The 20,122-nt window shown below is 37.5% G+C and overlaps 1 non-coding gene across 1 annotated transcript; it reads left to right on the top strand.

Annotated features, from left to right (window-relative positions):
• Nucleotides 1–1,187: 1,187 nt before the first annotated feature.
• LOC132504711 (U6 spliceosomal RNA) lies at nt 1,188–1,294 on the top strand. Its single transcript, XR_009535040.1, has one exon. It is a non-coding gene; the product is annotated as a U6 spliceosomal RNA (small nuclear RNA).
• The last annotated feature ends 18,828 nt before the right edge of the window (nt 1,295–20,122 follow it).

Here is a 20,122-nt window from a genome sequence, read left to right as displayed (position 1 = left end):
GTTCAGAGCCTAGAGCAGGCTTCCTGGAGTGGAGGGTAGGGGCCCAGGGGTTTCTGAGGCTGGTGTCTTCCCATTGGTGGGTGAAGTTGGGTCCTGGGACCTCTGTTGGACAGGGCTGTGTCTAGAGGCCTGTCTAGAGGTGGCAAGGGGCTCAGGAGATCTTTAGGCAGCCTATCTACTAGTCGCTTGGCCTGAGTCTGTGCCCACCCAGTTAGTAGCCTGGCCTAAGGCACCCCAGCAGTGGTGCCTATAGGCTATTGGGTGGGTCCAGGTCTTGGTACCAATGAGCTAAAGGGAGGATTCCACAATGGTACCTGCCAGCACCAGCATCCACAGAGTAGAAGCTCTCAAGAATGGCTGCCTCCAGTATCTAAGTCCCCAGGGTGAGCTGCAACCAACCCCCCATCTCTCCAGGAGACTGCAAGATCAGCAGGCAGGTCTGGCCCATGTTACTATCAAATTACTGCTTTTGCTCTTGGGTGTCAGCATGTGAGATTTTGTGTGTGCTCTTTAAGAGAGAAGACTCTATTTCCCCAGTCTTGTGGGGCTCTGGAAGGAAGCCCACTGGTCTTCAGAGCCAAATGCTCTGGGTTCATGTCTTTCCAGTGCAGGACCTCTGGGGTTGGGGAGCCTGACATGGGGCTCAAGACTCTCACTACTGTGGAAGAAATTCTGCAGTATAATTATTCACCAGTTTGTGGGTCACTCCTGCCCCAGGGGTATGAACTTGACTATATCAGAAGTCTGCCTCTCCTACATGGCTCATTGTGGTTCCTTCTTTATGTCTTTAGTGGCAGGTCTTCTATGGTAGGTTCCGGTCTTTTTCATTGATGGTTATTCTGAAGATAGTTGTGATTTTGGTGTTTGTGAGAGGAAGTGAGCTTAAGGTCTTTCTACTCTGCCATCTTGGTCAGATCTCCTGGCTGATGTGATTTCAATATTCTTAAATTTGTTAAGACTTGTTTTGTTGCCTAATATATGATCTACCCTGGAGAATGTTCCATGTGCACTTGAAGACTGTGTATTCCTTTTGAATTGTTATGTATTATTCTTTCTCTTAATGCTTGTATTTGACTTTTCCTTTCTATGAAGATTCATTTTTAGTCTGTGTTGTTGACATAAACAAAGAATAACTTACAACCTTGGTTATGTCTCAAATTTTTTTTTAAGATTAAAAGTATACTCTGGTGCTTGCTTGGTCAGTATGTATACTAAAATTGGAACAGCACAGAGAAGATTAACACAGCTAAAGTGCAATGAGGGTTCACATGTTCGTGAGTCATTCCCTATTTGTCAGTCTTTGTCTTGGAAGAGATAGGGCTGGGGAAGCAGGATGGCAAAGGAGATTAAAGGGTACTTAACCTCTACCAATTGTATTTTATTTATTACATAAAACACTGGTGTTAATAAAGTAAATCTTGGTGTGTGAATGCAGTCTCTGATTTTTATATTTTAAAGTACAGAGACAGTAATCACTACAGCAGTCCTTCCATATCCAAACCTATGAAAATTATCAGAAGTGCATTCCAAGATTTATCCATAAGGATATTCTCTTCAGTATTATTTATAACAAGAAAAAACTGGCAACAATCTAAAATTTGAACAATATAGGAATGGTTAAATAAATTATAGTAGAGTCATGTGATTGTTACATATTTATTTGGACATCTTATGTTCCCTATTAGTTTCTTATTACTGCTGTAAGAAATGACCACAAACTTAGTGTCTGAAAACAAAACAAATTTATTATCTTACAGTTGTGGAGGTCAGAAATCTAAAATGGGTCTAAATGTGAAAAATCAAGATGTTGGTAGGGCTGTATTTCTTCTGGGAGATTGTTTTTCCTTGCATTTTTCAGCTCGTGGAGGTTTCTACATTCAGTGGTTCTTGGCTTTTTCCTCACGTCACTCCAACCTTTTGTTTCCATCTTCACATCTTTCTACCACTGACTCTGACCCTCTGACACCCTCTTTTAAAGACCCCTGTGATTACACCATACCCTCCAGAATAATCCAGTGGAATTTACTCATCCCCACATGATTAATCACATCTGCAAAGTCTCTTTTACCATATAAAGTAACATATTCACAGGTCTAGGGACTGGGATATAGACATCTTTGGGGGACCATTATCCAGCTACCACATTACTTAAGCAAATAAAGGCATGTGAATATTTAAAGTGTTCAGAAGTGGGGAGTTCCTTGGTAGCCTAGTGGTTAGGATTCCGGGCTTTTGTGGCCCAGGTTACATCACTGGTCCAAGAACTGAGATCCCACAAGCTGCACAGCATGGCCAAAAAAAAAAAGAATAATGCCTGACACAAAACACCATCAATTATGATTTGTAAAATGAATGGGTAGATAGGCATACTTCTCACTGCTTTCACAGTCTGATCTAAACCACTATCATTTCTTACCTGGTTAATTTCCATAGTCTTGTCACAGGCCTCCCTGCTTCTATCCTAGATGAGTAGCGTAGGTACGCTATCTAGATGAGTAGCCCCCATCTACTCTCAGCACAGCAACCAGAGTGATGTGTTCAAAACATAAATCAGATTGTATGCTACGCTGGCCTCTTAATGTTCCTTCATAACACTAGTCGTGTTACCACCTCAGGACCTTTTCACTTGCAGTTACCTCTGCCTGGAATAGTCTTCTCCCAGATATTCATGTGTCTCATATCCACATTTATTCAAGTCTTTGCTCATATATCACCTCATTGAGCCCTACCTTACGCACTCCATTTAAAATCTCAACTGTTCCATCATTTCTATGTTCCAAATTCTTCTTACTCAGCCTCGTTAATTTTACATAGCATATCACCTTTTAGTATTCTAAATGCTTTATTAATTATGCATGTATTTTCTCACCCCCTACTGAAATATAGACTCCAAAGGACAAGGAATCTTACATGTTTTGCTTAATGATATATTTTCACTTCCTTGAAAAATGCATGGCAAATAGAAATCACTCAAAAAAACAGCTAAGGAACAAGTGACTAATAAGATGTGCCAAGTTACATCCTAGGTACTAAGATCATATCAGTAAATTTGACGGAGTATCTCCTTTATTGGAACTTGCTTTCAAGTTCTCTAGTCTATCAAAACCTACTATACCCAAGTCCCCATGTTGATGAGACAGAAGAAAACACTAGATGAGAAGTAGTAAGACTGGAAATTATTAATTAGCCTTGCTTTCTTTACACATCATCCCCATCCTTACCACTCCTATACTTCTGTCCCAATTACTGGGTATTGTTTCACTGATGTTTGGGAAATTAATTCAAATGGATGTAGTTGTTAATTATGGGTGCCGAAAAACAAACAAAACAAAACATGGGAATTTGTTTTAAGGGTCACAGAATAAACCTGTGGGAAATGAGAATGTCTCTTTAAACATTCTATCATTTTACAAATATACATATAACATATATGCACATATTCAGATAAAACTGGCTCAAAACTAATTAGCCTTTTTCAAAAATTATTTTCTTGTTGACTGTCATTTTTAAGCTGCATTGAGTATAAACCTTTGTTTTAAATGCATCCTTCAGTATGTTACATGGAATCCTGACACAATTATCAGGAGAGTTTTTTTTGTTGTTTTTTTTTTGTTTATTTTATTTTATTTTTGGCTGTGTTGGGTCTTCGTTGCTGCATGTGGACTTTCTCTAGTTGCAGTGAGGGGGGGCTACTCTTCGTTGCGGTGTGTGGGCCTCTCATTGTGGTGGCCTCTCCTGTTGTGGAGCATGGGCTCTAGGTGCACGGGCTTCAGTAGTTGTGGCATGCAGGCTCAGTAGTTGTGGCTTGTGGGCTCTAGAGCACAGGCTCAGTAGTTGTGGCGCACAGGCTTAGTTGCTCCACGGCATGTGGGATCTTCCCGGCCCGGGGCTCGAATCCATATCCCCTGCACTGGCAGGCGGATTCTTAACCACTGCACCACCAAGGAAACCCTATCAGGAGAGTTCTGGCTGAGATTTTTCAATTTATTTTGCAGGACACCACACTACTATCTTCAGAAATTAAGCAAAGCAGGGGAATCAGTTATTTGTAAGCAAAAATTTTAATCTTTGCTTTACATTTTACCATTTTCTTTCTATGTATAAAATACTCTTAAATTTTAGAGTAAACATGCTGATGCTGCATCATCCCAAACTTTTTTTTTTAATCAGAGAATTCAGGGTCAAAACACGCCAAATGGTTGATATGGAACTTTCTGACCTCGATTATCAGGCTTCCCAAAGATGAGATTAACTAGATAATTTAATGTACTATCCCACACCATTTTACTTTTTTCTATTACAATAAATATTTTATCGCAATTTACAAGTGTAAACATTTAAAAATATATATTTATTTATTTGGCTGCGCCAGGTCTTAGTTGCAACACATGGGATCTTCGTTGCCATGTGTGGGATCTTTAATTGCGGCATGCAGAATCTTTAGTTGTGGCAAGTGGGATCTTTAGTTGCGGCATGCGGGAACTTTAGCTGTGGCATGCAAACTCTAAGTTGCAGCATGTGGGATATAGTTCCCTCACAAACCTGGCCTCCCTGAATTGCGAGTGTGGAGCCTTAGCCACTGGACCACCAGGGAAGTCCCAACAACTGTAAACATTTTAAAACACAGTATTTTTAAAATTTCAACTATATGGGTACCATGACCAATCATGTCCTTTTGGTGTTTTAAAACATTCACGAAGACTTTACTTCACATTTTGTGAGAAAAATATATGCAAGTCCAATTTCTCCTCAAAGGTTAATCAACCATTTGAAAATGATGTAATATTTCAAAAGGCATCCATTATTTTATGATTTTTTGCTCTGTGACAATCTACTAATAATTTTTTTCATTATTTGGAGGACTTCATAAAAATAAGATCTGGGAAGACATTTATTTATATTTTTGAAGTGTTAGTAAAGTCTAGCTCGCTTCATCATCAACTACAATTTTAGTATTTTCAGGTGTAGATAACTTCTGGTTATACTCCCAACTCAATAACACAAATGTTATGACAGTACAATTAACTACTGATTGGGTAAATTTATACTTTTTTATGTAGCAATATTTTAAAGGTTTACATGAAAACTGTGTCTTGCTTGAAGACAGAAATGTTAAACTCCACATACTTTTGAAGAAGTATTTACTAATACCTCTAAATAGTTGATAGTGATGTGTATGTGTGTTCCTTTCTTCTGTTTCTTCTGTTTCTAGTTTCAACCAAAAGACCTAATTGTAACATATGTTCAGAGCAAGCTGCCCAGTACCTCGGAGCATCACTTCATCTTTGATATGCACATAGTAATTCCTGCCCAACCTCACAGAGAGGTTGTAAAAATGACAATCTGGTGGCATGTTGTAAACTCTAAAGCAACTGGAGATAAAATATATTAAGTGCTTATATAAGTCTCCTCAGCTTAAGTGTAACTAAAATGTTCTCTCCCCCACTTTTTCTTCCATATTACCTCTCCTTAGAAAATAGTAGGCCATGTGACACATAAAGACAAGTATTGCATGATTCTCTGAAACAGTCCAACTCATAAAACCAAAGACTAGAATGGTGGTTACCAGGGGCTCGGGGAATGGAGAAATGGGGAGATATTAACCAACAGGATTAAAGTTTCAGTTAAGTAATAAGATGAATAAGCTATAGAAATCTGCTGTAAAACATTGTTCCTATGGTCAACAATAATGTACTGTACACTTGAAATCTGTTAAGAAGATAGAGTCATGTTAAGTGTTCCTAACACTATTTAAAAAAACTTATTTGGTTGTATGATTCCATTGATATGAAATGTCCAGAATAGGTAAATCTATAGAAATGGAGGTAGATTAGAGGTGACCAGGGGCTGCAGAGGAGAAAATGGGGAGTTAAGTGGTCAGTACAGAGTTTGTTTTGGGTGATGAAAATGTTATGGAAATAGTGATGATTGCACAACACAGTGACCATAATTAATGCCACTGAATTGTACATTTAAGATAAAGTGGTAACTTTTATATTATATATATTTTACAATTAAAAAAAAAAAGAAAATAGGGGGCCATGAAATTCTGTTTTCTCCCCTTCCATCAATAGACCTTAAAAAATCATGGATATGCATTTATTCAACAAATATTTATTGAGTGCCAATTTTGAGCTGGCCTTGTTTTAAGGATACCCCCAAATGTCTATTGTATTCCTATGTGAGAATACAGATGTTTTAAGTTAAAGGTATTCACAAATCCTTCTACCTCTAGTGTTAAGAATTTCGTAGGTTAATGTTAACTCTTTGCTTAACTTTTTAAGTTGGATATCAATACCCCCGCTTATTTCTTGCCTCACCGTCACCGTTACTGTGATTTTCACAATGAAGAAAAAAGTACACTGGCTCTAACTATGAAACTCTTGTTCACAACATAGGAAAATACGTTTAGATCATCTTTTTACCATAATTCTCCCAAGATCTACAGTTCTACCTGGTTATTCTGTTGATATCTCAACATCAGTATACCTCACACTGTACTTATCTCCCTTTCCTCACCCCTAAACTGCTCTTTCTGACTTCACTATTTCTATTAACACCAGTACCATTCGATGAGGCCCTAGTTTGAGAAGTTTTTGTGTTTCCGACCTCATATATTTTATTTCTTCTTGTTTCCATTCTATTTTGTTCCCCAATTAAAAAATTTCATATTTCAGGCACTTACAATCTTAGGCCTGGATATCTTTTTAACATCTTTATTGGGGTATAATTGCTTTACAATGCTGTGTTACTTTCTGCTTTATAACAAAGTGAATCAGTTATACATATATATATGTTCCCATATCTCTTCACTCTTGCGTCTCCCTCCCTCCCACCCTCCCTATCCCACCCCTCCAGGTGGTCACAAAGCACCGAGCTGATATCCCTGTGCTATGCGGCTGATTCCCACTAGCTAGCTACCTTACGTTTGGTAGTGTGTATATGTCCATGCCTCTCTCGTGCTTTGTCACAGCTCACCCTTCCCCCTCCCCATATCCTCAACTCCGTTCTCCAGTAGGTCTGTGTCTTTATTCCTGTCTTACCCCTAGGTTCTTCAGGACATTTTTTTTTCTTAAATTCCATATATACGTGTTAGCATACGGTTTTGTCTTTCTCTTTGTGACATACTTCACTCTGTATGCCAGACTCTAGGTCTATCCACCTCATTACAAATAGCTCAATTTCGTTTCTTTTTATGGCTGAGTAATATTCCATTGTATATATGTGCCACATCTTCTTTATCCATTCATCTGATGATGGGCACTTAGGTTGTCTCCATCTCCAGGCTATCGTAAATAGAGCTGCAATGAACATTCTGGGACATGACTCTTTTTGAATTATGGTTTTCTCAGGGTATATGCCCAGTAGTGGGATTGCTGGGTCATATGGTAGTTCTATTTGTAGATTTTTAACGAACCTCCATACTGTTCTCCATAGTGGCTGTACCAATTCACATTCCCACCAGCAGTGCAGGAGTGTTCCCTTTTCTCCACACCCTCTCCAGCATTTATTGTTTCTAGATTTTTTTGATGATGGCCATTCTGACTGGTGTGAGATGATATCTCATTGTAGTTTTGATTTGCACTTCTCTAATGATTAATGATGTTGAGCATTCTTTCATGTGTTTGTTGGCAGTCTGTGTATCTTCTTTGGAGAAATGTCTGTTTAGGTCTTCTGCCCATTTTTGGATTGGGTTGTTTTTTGTTATTGAGCTGCACGAGCTGCTTGTAAATTTTGGAAATTAATCCTTTGTCAGTTGCTTCCTTTGCAAATATTTTCTCCCATTCTGAGGGTTGTCTTTTGGTCTTGTTTATGGTTTCCTTTGCTGTGCAAAAGCTTGTAAGGTTCATTAGGTCCCATTTGTTTATTTTTGTTTTTATTTCCATTTCTCTAGGAGATGGGTCAAAAAGGATCTTGCTGTGATTTATGTCATAGAGTGTTCTGCCTATGTTTTCCTCTAAGAGTTTGATAGTTTCTGGCCTTACATTTAGGTCTTTAATTCATTTTGAGCTTATTTTTGTGTATGGTGTTAGGGAGTGATCTAATCTCATACTTTTACATGTACCTGTCCAGTTTTCCCAGCACCACTTATTGAAGAGGCTGTCCTTTCTCCGCTGTACATTCCTGCCTCATTTATCAAAGATAAGGTGACCATATGTGCATGGGTTTATCTCTGGGCTTTCTATCCTGTTCCATTGATCTATCTTTTTATTTTTGTGCCAGTACCATACTGTCTTGATTACTGTAGCTTTGTAGTATAGTCTGAAGTCAGGGAGCCTGATTCCTCCAGCTCCGTTTTTCGTTCTCAAGATTGCTTTGGCTATTCGGGGTCTTTTGTGTTTCCATACAAATCGTGAAATTTTTTTCTTCTAGTTCTGTGGAAAATGCCAGTGGTAGTTTGATAGGGATTGCATTGAATCTGTAGATTGCTTTGGGTAGTAGAGTCATTTTCACACTGTTGATTCTTCTAATCCAAGAATGTGGTATATCTCTCCATCTATTTGTATCATCTTTAATTTTTTTCATCAGTGTCTTATAATTTTCTGCATACAGGTCTTTTGTCTCCTTAGGTAGGTTTATTCCTAGATATTTTATTCTTTTTGTTGCAGTGGTAAATGGGAGTGTTTTCTTTATTTCACTTTCAGATTTTTCATCATTAGTGTATAGGAATGCCAGAGATTTCTGTGCATTAATTTTGTATCGTGCAACTTTACCAAATTCATTGACTAGCTCTAGTAGTTTTCTGGTAGCATCTTTAGGATTCTCTATGTATAGTATCATGTCATCTGCAAACAGTGACAGCTTTACTTCTTCTTTTACGATTTGGACTCCTTTTATTTCCTTTTCTTCTCTGATTGCTGTAGCTAAAACTTCCAAAAGTATATTGAATAAGAGTGGTGAGAGTGGGCAACCTTGTCTTGTTCCTGATCTTAGTGGAAATGCTTTCAGTTTTTCACCACTGAGGATGATATTGGCTGTGGGTTTGTCATATATGGCCTTTATTAAGTTGAGGAAAGTTCCCTCTATGCCTACTTTCTGCAGGGTTTTTATCATAAATGGGTGTTGAATTTTGTCAAAAGCTTTCTCTGCATCTATTGAGATGATCATATGGTTTTTCTCCTTCAATTTGTTAATACGGTTTATCACATTGATTGACTTGTGTATATTGAAGAATCCTTGCATTCCTGGAATAAACCCCACTTTATCATGGTGTATGATCCTTTTTTTTTTTTTCTTTGTGGTACGCGGGCCTCTCACTGCTGTGGCCTCTCCCATTGCAGAGCACAGGCTCCGGACGCACAGGTTCAGCGGCCATGGCTCACGGGCCCAGCCGATCCACAGCATGTGGGATCCTCCCGGACCGGGGCATGAACCCATGTCCCCTGCATCGGCAGGCAGACTCTCAACCACCGCGCCACCAGGGAAGCCCTGTATGATCCTTTTAATGTGCTGTTGGATTCTGTTTGCTAGTATTTTGTTGAGGATTTTCGCATCTATGTTCATCAGTGATATTGGCCTGTAGTTTTCTTTCTTTGTGACATCCTTGTCTGGTTTTCGTTTCAAGGTGATGGTGGCCTTGTGGGATGAATTTGGGAGTGTTCCTCCCTCTGCTATATTCTGGAAGAATTTGAGAAGGATAGGTGTTAGCTCTTCTCTAAATGTTTGATAGAATTCGCCTGTGAAGCCATCTGGTCCTGGGCTTTTGTTTGTTGGAAGATGTTTAATCACAGTTTCAATTTCAGTGCTTGTGATTGGTCTGTTCATATTTTCTATTTCTTCCTGATTCAGTCTTGGCAGGTTGTGCATTTCTAAGAATCTGTCCATTTCTTCCAGGTTGTCCATTTTAATGGCATAGAGTTGCTTGTAGTAATCTCTTATGATCTTTTGTATTTCTGCAGTGTCAGTTGTTACTTCTCCTTTTTCATTTCTAATTCTACTGATTTGAGTTTTCTCCCTTTTTTTCTTGATGAGTCTGGCTAATGGTTTATCTATTTTGCTTATCTTCTCAAAGAACCAGCTTTTAGTTTTATTGATCTTTGCTATTGTTTCCGTCATTTCTTTTTCATTTATTTCTGATCTGATTTTTATGATTTCTTTCCTTCTGCTAACTTTGGGGGTTTTTTGTTCTTCTTTCTCTAATTGCTTTAGGTGCAAGGTTAGGTTGTTTATTCGAGATGTTTCCTGTTTCTTAAGATGGGCTTGTATTGCTATAAACTTCCCTCTTAGAACTGCTTTTGCTGCATCCCATAGGTTTTGGGTCGTCATGTCTCCGTTATCATTTGTTTCTAGGTATTTTTTGATTTTCTCTTTGATTTCTTCAGTGATCACTTCATTATTAAGTAGTGTATTGGGTCTGGATTTTTTATAATTACTAGTAAACCACACTTCTGTCTACATTGCTTTTTATTCACTCAGTTGCCAGAATAATTTCTTGGAGATGTTATGCTCTTTCCCTCTCAGAAACCTTCACTAGGGTTCAGCCTCCTTGGAATATCATTCAAAGCTATCCTCAGTATTGTCCAACTTTTTACCTCTTCTTTCAGTAGCCTTGAAAGTCGATGACTTACTCTGCATGCTAAAACCTGTATTCTTTCTGTCTCTATTTGCTCATGTCATTAACTTTACCCAAAATATGCAGCCAACTCCTTATTACATCTTCATTTCTTATCCTATCCATTACTGAAGACCTAACCCATCACCTTTATGACAGAAACCCTAGCAGAAAATGTGAAGTTTATTCTACATGCACATTGCTTTTCAAAAGACCAACAGGGGGCTTCCCTGTTGATGTCTGGGAAAATCCCACACGCCATGGAGCAACTAAGCCCATGCACCACAACTACTGAAACGTGCACACCTACAGCCCATGTTCCACAACAAGAGAAGCCACCGCAATGAGAAGCCTGTGCACCACAACGAAGAGTAGTCGCCACTCACCACAACTAGAGAAAGCCTGTGCACAGCAACAAAGACCCCCAATGCAGCCAAAAACGAAAAGACCCAACAGTTCCATGCCCATGATTTGCTTTTCAGAACTTATATATTTTTTTGTTTAATTGTGTTGGTACTAAGCTCAGCACATTCATAAGTTGTCCTTATATCTTACAGCATACAGTCAACAGACTACAAATGAAAAGAATCATGAGGGAGGATAAAAAGAGTGAAAACAAAAGTTTTGGGATTCTGACAAAAGAAGTTATATAGGATAGAGGAGGAAAAAATGATTTTGGGAGGAAGAAAGGAAACGTATTAAAAGCTAAGTATATTAAAGAAACAAAATGATTCATGTTCTTCTCTTGGCTGTTGGTTTTTGATAGTTTTAATGGCTACTCTGTGTGCTCCCTGGAATTATTTAAAGGCCTTTACAGTGTTAGGTAAGTGAAAAGAAACAGACATTCAGCACTGATTGTTGCTTCATTTTCAGGTGTAAGTTCTCTGAATTTCTCTCATTCTTGGGAGTTTTCTTGTTTCACTAACTAAAGATAATGAGGATAGTCATGACTTAGTACCATTTTGGATTCTGTGTTATAAGAAAATCTATAAATCTTGTTCATTACCTTTTTTTAAATAAAGACCTACTTTAACAATTAACTTTTTCTTTTATATTTCCATTTTTTAAAGTTTTTTATTTTAATATTTTAAAAAAATTTTCTTGGAGTACAGTTGATTCACAATGTTGTGTTAGTTTCTGCTATACAGAAAAATGAATGTTTTACATAAACCCTTTTTTTTTTTTAAAGATTCTTTTCCCATATAGGCCATTGCAGAGTATTGAGTAGAGTTCCCTGGACTATACAGTAGGTCCTTACTAGTTATCCATTTTACATGTAGTAGTGTTTATGTGTCAGTCCCAGTCTTCTATTTTGTCCCTCCCCCACCTTATCCCTTGGTAACCATTAGTTTGTTTTCTACATCCGTGACTCCTATCCTGTAAATAAATACATTTATACCCTTTTTTTTTAGATTCCACATATAAGCAATATCATATGATATTTGTCTTTCTGTGTCTGACTGACTTCACTCAGTATGAGAATCTCTTGGTCCATCCATGTTGCTGCAAATGGCATTATTTTATTCTTTTTTATGGCTAAGTAATATTCCATTGTAGATATGTACCACATCTTCTTTATCCATTCCCCTGTTAATGGACATTTAGGTTGCTTCCATGTCCTGGCTATTGTAAATAGTGCTGCAATGAACACTGGGGTGCATGTATCTTTTTGAATTATGCTTTTCTCTGGATATATACCCAGGAGTGGGACTGCTGGGTCACATGGTGGTTCTATTTTTAGTTTTTTAAGGAACCCCCACACTGTTCTCCATAGTGGCTATATCAATTTTCATTCCCACCAACAGTGTAGGAGGGTTCCCTTTTCTCCACACCCTTTCCAACTTTTTTTTTTTTTTTTTGCGGTACAAGGGCCTCTCACTGTTGTGGCCTCTCCCGTTGTGGAGCACAGGCTCTGGACACTCAGGCTCAGCGGCCATGGCTCACGGGCCCAGCCACTCCACGGCATGTGGGATCTTCCTGGACCGGGGCATGAACCCATGTCCCCTGCATCGGCAGGCGGACTCTCAACTACTGCACCACCAGGGAAGCCCCCAACACTCACTGCTTGTAGATTTTTTGATTAACTTACTCACTGTCTTATTTTAGTATCTGTCACCAATACCCAAGATTCTCATTGTTGAAAATTTAGGGATTAACACTTTATTAAGGATCAGATAAAAATTTGGGGAGAAAGCCAATTGTGCTTTTAGCTTTAAAAAAAAATAAGGTTTTTTAAAAATTAAAGTATACTTGATTTACAATATTGTGTTAGTTTCAGGTGTACAGCTAAGTGATTCAGTTATATATAATTTTTTCAAATTGTTTTCTATTATAGGTTTATTGTAAGATACTGAATATTGTTCCTTGTTATACAGTAAATCCTTGTTGCATATCTATTTTACATATAGTAGTGTATATCTGTTAATCCCATACTCATAATTTATCCCTCCCACCTCCCCTTTCCCCTTTGGTAACTTTAATTTTGTTTTCTATATCTGTGAGTCTGTTTCTATTTTGTAAATAGATTAATTTGTATTTTTTTAAATTCACATATAAGTGGTATCACATAATTACCTTTCTCTGACTGACTTCATTTAGCAGGATATTCTATAGGTCCATCCATATTGCTGCAAATGGCATTATTTTATTCTTTTTCATGGCTAAGTAGTATTCCATTGAGTATACATACCACATCTTCTTTATCCATGCATCTCTTGATGGACACTTATGTCGCTTCCATGTCTTGGTTACTGTAAATAGTGCTATGAACAATGGGGTGCATGTATCTTTCTGACTTGGAGTTTTCATCTTTTCTGGATATATGCCCAGGAGTGAGATTGCTGTATCATATGGTAGTTCTATTATTAGTTTTTAAGCAACCCCCATACTGTTTTCCATAGTGGTTGCACCAATTTACATTCCTACCAACAGTGTAGGAGGGTTCCCTTTTCTCCACACCCTCTCCATTATTTATTATTTGTAGACTTTTTGATGATAGTCATTCTGACCAGTGTGAGATAATACCTCATTATGGTTTTGATTTTCACTTATCTAATAATTACCAATGTTGAGCATCTTTTCATGTGCCTGTTGGCCATCTGTATGTCTTCTTTACAGAAATGTCTATTTAGGTGTTATGCCCATTGTTTGATTGGGTTGTTTCTTTCATATGAAGTTGTATGAGCTGCTTGTACATTTTGGAAATTAACACCTGTTGTTTGTATCATTTGAAAATACTTTCAACTAATCCATAAGTTTTCTCTTTGTTTTGCTGATGGCTTCCTTTGCTGTGCAAAAGCTTTTTTTTTTTTAAGATCCTTATTGGAGTATAATTGCTTTACAGTGTTGTTAGTTTCTGCTGTATAACAAAGTGAATCAGCTATAGTTTATGTTTATGGTGTTTATGTATATCCCCATATGCCCTCCCTCTTGCATATCCCTCCCACCCTCCTTATCCCACCCCTCTAAGTGGTTGCAAAGCACTGAGTTGATCTCCCTGTGCCACACAGTTGCTTCCCACTGGCTATCTATTTTACATTTGGTAGTGTATATATGTCAATTGTGCAAAAGCTTTTAAGTTTGATTAGGTTCCATTTTTGCTTTTATTTCTTTTGCCTTGGGAGACTGATCTAAGAAAATATTGCTACAATTTATGTCAGAGAATGTTTTGCCTATGTTCTCTTCTAAGAGTTTTATGATGTCATGTCTTACTTTTAAGTCTATACACCACTTTACATTTATTTTTGTATATAGTGGGAGGGAGTGTTCTAATTTCATTGATGTACATGAGGCTGTTCAGCTTTTCCAATCCACTTGCTGAAGACACTGTCTTTTCTTCATTGTATACTTTTGTCTCCTTTGTTTAAGATTAATGGACCATAGTTGTCTGGGTTTATTTCTGAGCTCTCTATTCTGTTCCATTGATCTATATGTCTGTTTTTGTGCCAATATGATGCTGTTCTGATCACCGTAGCTTTGTAGTATTGTCTGAAGTCTGGGAGGGTAATGCCTCTAGCTTTGTTCTTTTTCCTCAGGATTGCTTTGGCAGTTATGGGTCTTTTGTGATTCCATATAAATTTTGGAATTATTTTTTGTAGTTCTATGAAAAGTGTCACAGGTAATTTGACAGAGATCACATTAAATTTGAAGACTGCTTTTGATAGTATGACCATTTTAACAATATTAATACTTCTAATCAAAGAGCATGAGCTATCTTCCCATTTCTTTGAATCACCTTCAGTTACCTTTATCAGTGTTTTATAGTTCTCATCATAGAGGTCTCTAACCTCCTTTGTTAGATTTATTCCTGGCTTTATTATTTTTTTTTTTTTATTTTTATTTTTTTGTGGTACGTGGGCCTCTCACTGTTGTGGCCTCTCCCATTGCAGAGCACAGGCTCCGGACGTGCAGGCTCAGCAGCCATGGTTCACGGGCCCAGCCGCTCCGCGGCATGTGGGATCTTCCTGGACCAGGGCACGAACCCGTGTCCCCTGCATCGGCAGGCAGACTCTCAACCAGTGCGCCACCAGGGAAGCCTGGTATTTTATTTTTTTGATGCAATTTTAAACGGTATATATATTTTTTACTTTCTAATATCTGTTAGTATAAAGAAATGCATGATTTCTGAATATTAATCTTGTGCCCTGCTACCTTGCTGAATTCATTTATTAGTTCTAATAGTTTTGTGTGAAATCTTTAGGGTTTTCTATACAGAATACCATGTCATCTGTATATAATGACAATTTTATCTCTCTCCTCTCAACTTGGATACCTTTAATTTCTTGTGTGCTTGCTGTGGCTAAAAATGCCAATACTGTGTTGAATAGAAGTGGTGACAGTGGGCATCCTTATCTTGTTCCAGAATTTAGTGGGAAGGCTTTCAGCTTTTCACCCTTGAGTATTATGTTGGCTGTGAGTTTTTCATAAATGGCTTTTATTATGTTGAGATATGTTACCACTTCAGTGGGAGTTTTTATCTTGAATGGATATTGAATGTTATCAAATGCTTTTTCCACAACTATGCAGATGATTATGTGGTTTTTGTCTTTTCTTGTTAATGTGGTGTACCACATCAATTGATTTATGTATGCTGAAACATCCTTGCAACCCTGTAATGAATCCAACTTCACCATGGTGTATAATTCGTTTTATGTATTGTTGGAGTAAGTTTGCTAAAATTTTGTTGAGGATTTTTGCTTCTTTATTCATCAAATATGTTGGACTGTAATTTTCTTTTTTGTAGTGTCTTTCATTTTGGTATCAGGGTGATGGTGGCTTCATATGGTGACTTTAGGAGTGTTCCCTCTGCTTCAGCTTTTTGAAATAGTTTGAGACAGATAGCTATAAGTTCTTCTTTGTATGTTTGATAGAATTCCCCAGTGAAGCCATACAGTTCTGGACTTTCGTTTGTGGGGAGTTTTTTTTTTTTAATTACAGACTCTATTTCACTATTAGTGACCAGTCTGTTCAAATTATTGTTTCTTCTTGACTCAATTTTGGCAGGCTATATGTTTCTAGAAACTTCTCTGTTTCTTCTAGGTACTCCAATTTGTTGGCATGTAACTGTTCATGGTATTATCTTATGATTTTTAGTATTTCTGTGATGTTGTTATTTCTCCTCTTTAATTTCTTATTTTGTTTATTTGGGTCCTCTCTCTTTCCTTCTTGGTGAGCTTGGCTAGAGGTTTGTTGATTTTGTTTCAAAAAACCAGCTCTGGGGCTTCCCTGGTGGCGCAGTGGTTGAGAGTACGCCTGCTGATGCAGGGGACGTGAGTTCGTGCCCCGGTCCGGGAAGATCCCACATGACGCGGAGCGGCTGGGCCCGTGAGCCATGGCCGCTGAGCCTGCGCGTCCGGAGCCTGTGCTCCACAACGGGAGAGGCCACAACAGTGAGAGGCCCGTGTACCACAAGAAAAAAAAAAAAAGCTCCATCTTATTGATCTTTTCTATTTCTTTTTAATATCTATTTATTTCCTCTTTGATCTTTACTTCCTTCCTCCTGCTTACTTTGGGTTTTGTTCTTTTCATAATTCCTTTAGGTGGTAGGAAAAATTTGAGATTTTTTTCTCGAGAAATATCTGTATTGCTATGAACTTCCTTCTTAGAACTGCTTTTGCTGCATTCCATAGATGTTGTAAGGTTGTGTATTCATTGTCATTCTTCTAGAGGTATTTTCTGATTTCTTCTTTGACTTCATCATTGACCCATTGTTTTTTAGTAGCATGTGGTTTTGTCTCCATTTGATTGTTTTTTCTCATTTTTATTTCTGTGTTTGATTTCTAATTTCATACCATTGTGATCAGAAAAGATATTTGAAATAATTTCTATCCTAAATATATTGAGGCTTGTTTTGTCCCCCAGTATGTGGTCTATACTAGAGAATGTTCTATGCGTGCTTGAAAAGAATGTATTTTTTTTGGATGTAGTGTCTTGTAGATATCAATTAAGTCCAACCGTTCTACTGTGTCATTTAGGATCTCTTTTGCCTTATTGGTTTTCTGACTAGAAGATCTGTCCATTGGTGTCAGTGGGGCATGAAAGTTTCCTACTATTATTGTATTCCTATCAATCTCTCCCTTTGATCAGTATTTGTTTTATATATTTAGGTCCTCTTATATTGGGTGCATATATGTTAACAAGTGTACTGTTCTTGTATTGATTCCTTTATCATTATATAGTGGACTTCTTTGTCTTTGTTTATAGGTGTTGTTTTAAAGTCTATTTTATCTGATATAAGTATCACTAAACCATCTTTCCTGCCATCTCCATTTGCATGAAATACTTTTTTCATCTTCTCACTTTCAATCTATGTGTGTCTTTGCCCTAAAGCGAGTTTCTTGTAGGCAGCATGCTGTACGTTCTTCTTTTATTATCCATTCTACCACTCTGTGCCTTTTAATCAGAGCATTTAGTATACCGACATTTAAAGTAATTATTGATAAGTACGTAGTTGTTGCCATTTTAAACCTTCTTTTCCACTTGATTCTATAATTGTTCTGTGTTTATTCCTTTTGTTTTTCCTTTTACGGTTTGATGGTATTCTTTTGTATTATGCTTGTGTTTCTTTTTTTGTAAATTTTTAATTTTTTAAAAAAATTTATTTTATATTGTAGTTGATTAACAACATTGTGTTAGCTGAATAGTGAAGTGATTCATTTATACATATACATGTATCTGTTCTTTTAAAAATTTGTTTCTCATTTAGGTTATTACAGAATATTGAGCAGAGTTCCATGAGCTATATAGTAGGCCCTTGCTGGTTATCTGTTTTAAGTATAGTAGTGTGTACATGTCAATCACAAACTCCCAATTTATTTCCCCTTTGGTAAACATAAGTTTGTTTTCTAAATCTGTGAGTCTGTTTCACAGATAGGTTCATTTGTGTCATATTTTAGATTCCACATATAAGTGATATCATACGATGTGTACCTTTCTCTGTCTGACATATTTCACTTAATATGATAATCTCCAGGCCCATCCACATTGCTGCAAATGGCATTATTTCATTCTTTTTAAATGGCTGGGTATTAATCCACTGTATATACATACCACATCTTCTTTATCCATTCATCTGTAAGACATTTAGGTTGCTTCCATGTCTTGGCTATTGTACATAGAGCTGCAGTGAATACTGGGGTGCATGAATCATTTCAAACCATGGTTTGCTCTGAATATATGCCCAGGAGTGGGACTCCTGGATAATATCATAGCTCTATTTTTAGTTTTTTAAGGAATGTTGATACTGTTCTCCATAGGGGCTGTACCAATTTACATTCCCACCAACAGTGTAGGAGGGCTCCCTTTTCTCCACACCTTCTCCAGCATTTATTGTTTGTAGACTTTTAGATGATGGCCATTCTGACTGGTGTGAGGTGATATCTCATTGTACTTTGATTTGCATTTCTCTAATTAGTGATGCTGAGCATCCTTTTTGCCTTTTTTGGAGAAACATCTATTTAGATCTTCTGCCCATTTTTTGATTGGTTAGTCTGTTTTTCTGATGTTGAGCTACACGAGCTGTTTGTAGATTTTGGAGAATAATCCCTTGTCAGTTGCTTCACTTGCAAGTATGTTCTCCCATTCTGTGGGCTGTCTTTCTATGGTTTCCTTTGATGTGCTAAAGCTTTTGAGTTTACTTAGGTCCCATTTGTTTATTTTTGTTTTTATTTCCACTACTCTAGGAGACAGATCAAAAAACATATTCCTGAGATTTATATCAAAGAGCGTTATGCCTCTGTTTTCCTATAAGATTTTTATTTTTTTATTTTATCTTATTATTATTATTTTTGCGGTACGCGGGCCTCTCACTGTTGTGGCCTCTCCTGTTGCGGAGCACAGGCTCCGGACGCGCAGGCTCAGCGGCCATGGCTCACGGGCCCAGCCGCTCCGTGGCATGTGAGATCTTCCCAGACCGGGGCACGAACCCGTGTCCCCTGCATCGGCAGGTGGACTCTCAACCACTGCGCCAGTAGGGAAGCCCTCCTATAAGATTTTTAGAGTGTCAGGTCTTACAGTTAGGTCTTTAATCCTCTTTGAGTTTATTTTTGTGTATGGTGTTAAAGAATGTTCTAATTTCATTCTTTTACATGTAGCTGTCCAGTTTTCCCAGCACCATTTATTGCAGAGACTGTCTTTTCTCCATTGTATAGTGTTGCCTCATTTGTCATAAATTAATTGACTACAGGTGCTTGGGTTTATTTCTGGGTTTTCTATCCTGTTCCATTGATCTCTATTTCTGTTTCTGTGACGGTACCATACTATTTTGATGAATGTAGCTTTGTAGTATAGTCTGAAGTCAAGGAGCCTGATTCCTCTAGCTCCATTTTTCTTTCTCAAGATCGCTTTGGCTCGATTTGGGGTCTTTTGTTTCTCCATACAAATTTTAATATTTTTTGTTCCAGTTCTGTGAAAAATTCCATTGGTAATTTGATAGGGATTGCATTGAACCTGTAGATTGCCTTGGAAAGTATAGTTATTTTGACAGTATTGATTCTTCTAATCAAACATGCTATATCTTTCCATATGTTTCTGTCATCTTTGATTTCTTTCATTAGTATCTTATAGTTTTCAATGTATAGGTCTTTTACCTCCTTAGGTAGGTTTATTCCTAGATATTTTACTCTTTTTGATGAAATGGTAAAGGAGATTGTTTCTTTAATTTCTCTTTCTGATCTTTTATTGTTAATGTACAAAAATGCAACAGATTTCCATGTATTAATTTTGTATCCTGCAAATTTACCAAATTCATTGATGAGCTCTAGTAGTTTTCTGGTAGCATCTTTAGGATTTTTTATGTATAATGTCATGTCATCTGCAAACAGTGACAGTTTTACTTCTTTTCCAATTTTGATTCCTTGTAATTCTTTTTTTCTCTGACTGCCATAGATAGGACTTCCAAACTATGTTGAATAATGGTGAGAGTGGACATCCTTGTCTTTTTCCTGATGTTAGAGGAAACGCTTTCAGCTTTTCACTGTTGAGTATGATGTTAGCTGTAGGTTTATCATATATGGCCCTTATTATGTTGAGGTATGTTCCCTCTATGCCCACTTTCTGGGGAGTTTTTATCAT

The sequence above is a fragment of the Lagenorhynchus albirostris genome, chromosome 1, assembly GCF_949774975.1.
Source record: "Lagenorhynchus albirostris chromosome 1, mLagAlb1.1, whole genome shotgun sequence".
Lineage (NCBI taxonomy): Eukaryota > Metazoa > Chordata > Mammalia > Artiodactyla > Delphinidae > Lagenorhynchus > Lagenorhynchus albirostris.
The sequence above is the reverse complement of the archived record's forward strand: the minus strand, read 5'-3'. Positions and strand labels throughout refer to the sequence as shown.